The following is a 6,319-nucleotide window of genomic DNA, read 5'->3' on the forward strand; positions in this document are numbered from 1 at the left end:
TAGGTGGCTTTAATCTGCTAATGACTATTTGGCCATTTTTATTTTTTTTGGTTTGAATATCTGATTGCATTAACTTTGTAGGTAAAATTACTGTGAAATATTTTTGTATCCATTTGCCTGTATTTACTCCTAATGTAACCATGTAACTAGAAATCAATGCATTCACCTCTTCTGCCAAATGAATGCCTGCCCTGTGCTGGAAAAAAATGCATATGTGGGGACATAAAATAAAGGCATAAAACATTTGTAAAAATGTTTCAATCCTCTAAGGGGTATAAATGCCTTTAGTCCTGATGTGGTTACATTTCGTAATCTTTCAGTAAGTATCTCCTTTGTAAAGAAGTTTAATATATATATATATATATATATATACAGGTGAAACTCAAAAAATTAGAATATCGTGCAAAAGTTCATTTATTTCAGTAATGCAACTTAAAAGGTGAAACTAATATATTAGATAGACTCATTACATGCAAAGCAAGCTAGTTCAAGCCGTGATTTTACATACTTGTGATAATTATGGCTTACAGCTCATGAAGACCCCAAATCCACAATCTCTGAAAGTAGGTAGGTGGTCTTTTTCCTTTTCCTTGGGGGCCCCCTCAAGATACCAACGGTCACACCTGGACACGCTACGAGATCTCGGAAAGTGAATGCACTCAAATCACCTCAGTTGCGATTGCAAACACTTCAGTTTTATTGGCATAACATCGGGGTTATTATACTGTAGTCTTTAGGCAAACACACCCTCTGACCATCCAATCAAATACATGTACATTATTTTACCTTAACTCAACAATTATTTGTATGAGGTTTGCATTTTCACTCTTCTGCTTTATCTATCATACCATATCTCCTCTAAAGCCCAGACCATGGCTTTAATCTGACCTAACACCCAATTTGTGGTTAAAACTTTTCAGAAGTGAGAGTAAACCTTATCTGCTTTTTTGTAAGGGTTTGCAAAAACACTCATTTCTACATGAAGCTGAGATAGACAGTTTTGTTAGTGTGCACACATCTCATATATGTATATTAAACTAGCATCTTGTATTAGTGTATACAAAATGGATTCAGTTATATTCCATTTAATCCTTTCAGTCCCCTCTTTTATCACATAGTGATAACACTTTTCATTGACTTACTCTCCCTATCGTCTCAATCCCATGCATTTCCTCATATTGTTGAAGCAAAAACATTTCCTCCCTTTCCTTCTCATTAATTCTCATTTTGATACACATGATCATTCAGTTGTGATGAGGTAACCCCTCACCCATCCTGAACTCCCAGAGGGTTTCTGAACCACTGGCTCCTTTCTATCATATGAAATCTCCAATAGAAACCATAGTGGGACAATAATAACAGTCACTATTGTTAAGATAATAATCAAGTTCATCCAGTCCTCATGGGGATCCAATAGGTTGGGTAGCAAAGTTCTTGGCTCCTTCTTCTGTTGGTTGATCAGCTTGATTGTGTCTCTCATCTTGGGAAATCCTTTTTACTCTTGATGCATGGATCCAGGTGCCTGATCCTTCAGTAAGAACAGCTGTACTTGTAATGGCCACGATCACTGTAGGTTCTCCAAACCGGGGTCTCACCCTTGGATCCAGTCTTCGGATCACCACTTGATCACCTACCTCGAAGGGGTGGGTTGGTTGATCTGCGGATAAAAGAAAAAAACAGCAGCATCATTTTGTTCGCTATTCAACTTTTCACACAATGCTTTTACATATTCTGCCTGTATCACCTCTAAATCTCCTTTCTACCACAGAGGGGGTTGCTGTCTAGTCCAAGGGGTAGGGAATGGTCTGCCCATTAGTATCTCAAAGGGAGACAACTTACTCCGTTTATGAGGTGTCATCCTTATTTCAGCTAGTATAGCAGGTAACACAGCTGGCCAATTCTTCAGAGTCCCTCCTGTGGCTTTCACTAATTTATCCCTAATTGTTCTATTCATTCTTTCCACTACTCCAGAACTCTGAGGGTGATAAGGAATATGGAGCTTCCATTGAATACTCAAAGCCTTTGAGACTCCCTGAGTCACTGCTGCAGTAAAAGCTGGTCCCTGATCGCTTTCTATGAACAAAGGAGAACCCCATCTAGGGATGATTTCCTTACACAAAACCTTGACCACTGTCTCTGCTGTTTCATTCCTACATGGGAAAGCTTCTGGCCAACCTGAAAATCTGTCTACTACCACCAACAGCTTATCTCCTTCTTTTGATTTAGGGAGATGTGTAAAATCTATCTGTAGATGTGTGAATGGTGCCTCAGGGGGTGTTAAATGTTCATGTTTCCCATGCTGGCCATGCCCAGGGTTGTTTTGTAAACAAGTAAGGCACCTTCCCAATGTTTCCTCCACCAAATCATGGAGAAACCATACACAAAATCGTTTGCGCATTTCTTTCTCCACTAACTGTTTTCCCTTATGACCTTCACCATGAAAATTTTGAATGAATAATACAGCAGCTGCCTGTGGAAGTCCTACAATCCCCTCTTTTGACATAAGACCATGTTCGTCTTGTGTCAAACCTCTGCTAGCCCAAAAATCAACTTCACTCTCAGAGGCTTGTGCCTGCAGTGTACCTAAAAGCTCATTTGACAGTAGGGATGAAGTGGACAACATTACCATAGATAGATCTGCTCGATTATGCAGTTGCCCTGCAGTTTTTGCAGCTGCATCTGCCATAGCATTGCCTTTTGTGACTGGGTCTTTGGCATTAGTATGTGCCCGCACTTTAATGACCGCTATCCTTCTTGGAAGTTGGAGTGCAGCAAGCAAATCCTGGATCAAAGAATGATGGGATATTGACTTGCCATCGGCCGTAGTAAAACCACGGCATTGCCAAATACGGCCAAAATCATGTACAACCCCAAAGACATATTTAGAATCTGTGTATATGTTAACATCTCGATCTTGATAAAGAGTGCAAGCTCGTGTTAGGGCCACTAATTTAGCTGCTTGTGCACTGGGGTAGGGGATGGAACCTGTTTCAATAATAAGAGGTGGTTCTACTACTGCATAGCCTGTGATGTATGTAGCATCACTAGGGCGTGTACAAGATCCATCGACAAACACATCAGGGGCTCCAGGAATCGGAGTCTCCAACATATCTAGTCGCGGAGAAGTGTCAGCTTGGATAACATCCAGGCAATTGTGCTCCTCCTGCAATTCTGGTGACCTTGTGTTGTGAAGATTAAGCAGGGAGGACAATAAAAGAGATGGTCCTGATGTAGATGGGCTGTATTTCACTGTGAGATTATTGGTGGATGTCAAAATTACTTCACATCCCGCCAGGCGTTGTGCTGACATGTGTTGAGTGTTAATGTTTTTCAGTACATGTAGGACATGATGAGATGTGTGTAATATCAATGGGTTTCCCAAAACTATGATAGATGCCATTTCCACAGCCAAGGCACACACAGACAAAGCTTGGAGACACCCCGGCATGCCCTGGACCGGGATGGGCATTGTTTTTGATAAATATGCTACCGGCCTCATGGCACCTCCGTGCTCTTGAGCTAGTACTGCAGCCATGGTTTTACATGCAGATTGACAATACAAATTAAAAGATTTAGTATAATCCGGTAACCCTAATGCGGGAGACGAGACCAGTGCTGTCTTCAAATATTCAAATGCCTGCACCAATGGCAGCGTCCATTCAATACGGTCTGGTTGATCTTTCAGTGTTACTTGGCGTAATACATTGTCATAATAAGAACAGTCAGGAATCCACTGTCTACAATAGTTTACCATACCTAGGAAGGATTGCATCTGAACCTTAGTTTCTGGTTTTGGTTGTTGACATATTGCTGCCACTCTCCTTGGGCTCAGCCCCCTCTGGCCCTCAGACAATACAAATCCTAGGTATTCAACTTGTGGTGCCACAAACTGCATCTTTTTGCGAGAGACTTTTTGTCCCTGATCAGCCAGAAACCGTAACAATGATAATGAATCAGCCTGACACGCCTTCTCGCTCACAGAACTAATCAGTAAATCATCCACGTATTGGATAAGTACTGAACCATGGGTGGGTACCCAGTCATTGAGCATGGATCTACTGGCCATGGTATATGCTGCCGGCGAGTAGCCCTGAGAGAGATGGGTCCAGGTTAGCCTCTCCCCTTGAAAACAAAAAGTAAACAATACCTGTGTCTCCGGGTCAACTGGGACACTAAAAAATGCATTTGACAGATCAATTACTGTAAAATGTGTGGCGTTGGCAGGTATAGCATTTACCAAAGTTGTTATATCTGGGACTACAGCGGCAATGCAGGAGCACATGAAATTTATGATACCAGACCTGTCCATCTTTTGCTTGTACCAGGAGGGGAGGTGTAATGCAAGTGGGGGTTTCCTTGGATTAGGGCATCCCTGTACTATAGCATCCAGCTCCTTGGGATCTATTGCCTTTAAAATCAGCTGCTCCCCAATCATCATGAATGGAAAGGCTGAATTCATCATATCTAGCTCAGCTGTCTCATCTTTAACTTCCCCCTTGTTACTTTCTGCTGACCTAAGAATTCTATCACTCTTTTCTACCTTCTTTATGGTGGTCTCTTTACTTTCCCTTTACCCCTCTCAGTATCCCTTTGACTAACACTCCCAGTTTCCCCATCGGAGCTAGATTCTTCTGACTCCCCTGTATATATCTGGGAAGCAGCAATAAGAACCTCTTCATCTTCATCTACTTGTTTTACCTGTGGGAGTGCTGGGTATAATGGGGCTGCATGTGGAGCTGTAGGGGCAGGACGTCTCACTGTGTTTGTATGGCGGTGGTGGTGTGAAATCATTTGCTACAATTAGAGTCTTATAGCCTGGTGCATACTTCAACCAATTCTTACCCCCTTCATACATATAATTCTTGTCCCAATCTGGATTTCCAGTCCCCCAGATACCTACCTGAGGCTGTTCATGCAAACACATTCCTCTAATCATATCCATACACATAGTGTCATTTCCCCCTTCACAAGGAAAACTAGCTCCACCCAGTCTTTTTGACCATCCCACTAAATTATCCACCCAGGGATTAACATAATAAATATCATAAGGGGATACCCTTGCTACATATTCTTTACAAGTTTCATTTAAGGTAGATGTGTTCTTTCCCCTCAGCTTTCTAGTTTTGCTAAACAACTTAATCAACTTTTGTGGCGGCACATGACGAGGTCCTTCCTCCTTACCTGAGGAATTACCCATAGCAGTAAATTAGTAAACTAACAAACAAGACAAAAAAACAACAATAACACACTTTTTACAAATTATACAAAGTGCTGTGCCAGGTGTGTCCTGGTATTATTCCCCGAGCCTAAAACTCCAACCACCAAATTTCCCTGAAGTTCAGAATAATTACCTCGGTAAAGAAAGCATTAAAAAATAAAACTCTCACTTACCTTGGCAATTATCCCACTTTCTGACACCACTGAAAGTAGGTAGGTGGTCTTTTTCCTTTTCCTTGGGGGCCCCCTCAAGATACCAACGGTCACACCTGGACACAGCTACGAGATCTCGGAAAGTGAATGCACTCAAATCACCTCAGTTGCGATTGCAAACACTTCAGTTTTATTGGCATAACATCGGGGTTATTATACTGTAGTCTTTAGGCAAACACACCCTCTGACCATCCAATCAAATACATGTACATTATTTTACCTTAACTCAACAATTATTTGTATGAGGTTTGCATTTTCACTCTTCTGCTTTATCTATCATACCATATCTCCTCTAAAGCCCAGACCATGGCTTTAATCTGACCTAACACCCAATTTGTGGTTAAAACTTTTCAGAAGTGAGAGTAAACCTTATCTGCTTTTTTGTAAGGGTTTGCAAAAACACTCATTTCTACATGAAGCTGAGATAGACAGTTTTGTTAGTGTGCACACATCTCATATATGTATATTAAACTAGCATCTTGTATTAGTGTATACAAAATGGATTCAGTTATATTCCATTTAATCCTTTCAATCTCAGAAAATTAGAATATTGTGAAAAGGTGCAATATTCTAGGCTCAAAGTGTCCCACTTTAATCAGTTAATTAAGCCAAAACACCTGCAAAGGGTTCCTGAGCCTTTAAATGGTCTCTCAGTCTGGCTCAGTAGGAATCACAATCATGGGAAAGACTGCTGACCTGACAGTTGTGCAGAAAACCATCATTGATATCCTCCATAAGGAGGGAAAGCCTCAAAAGGTAATTGCAAAAGAAGTTGGGTGTTCCCAAAGTGCTGTATCAAAGCACATTAATAGAAAGTTATGTGGAAGGGAAAAGTGTGGAAGAAAAAGGTGCACAAGCAGCAGGGATGACCGCAGCCTGGAGAGGATTG

General features: G+C 41.3%; 1 long non-coding RNA gene across 1 annotated transcript; it reads right to left on the reverse strand.

Moving 5' to 3' along the window:
• Positions 1-673: 673 nt before the first annotated feature.
• On the reverse strand, positions 674-5,949 carry LOC149451082 (uncharacterized). The gene is made up of 2 exons (XR_016315152.1): positions 5,392-5,949; positions 674-1,657 (listed from the first exon to the last, which is right to left on the reverse strand). It is a non-coding gene; the product is annotated as an uncharacterized LOC149451082 (long non-coding RNA).
• Between the last annotated feature and the right edge of the window lie 370 nt (positions 5,950-6,319).

Source organism: Staurois parvus, unplaced genomic scaffold (genome assembly GCF_062004578.1).
Source record: "Staurois parvus isolate SC_StPar_1 unplaced genomic scaffold, SC_StPar_1.0 ptg000549l, whole genome shotgun sequence".
Lineage (NCBI taxonomy): Eukaryota > Metazoa > Chordata > Amphibia > Anura > Ranidae > Staurois > Staurois parvus.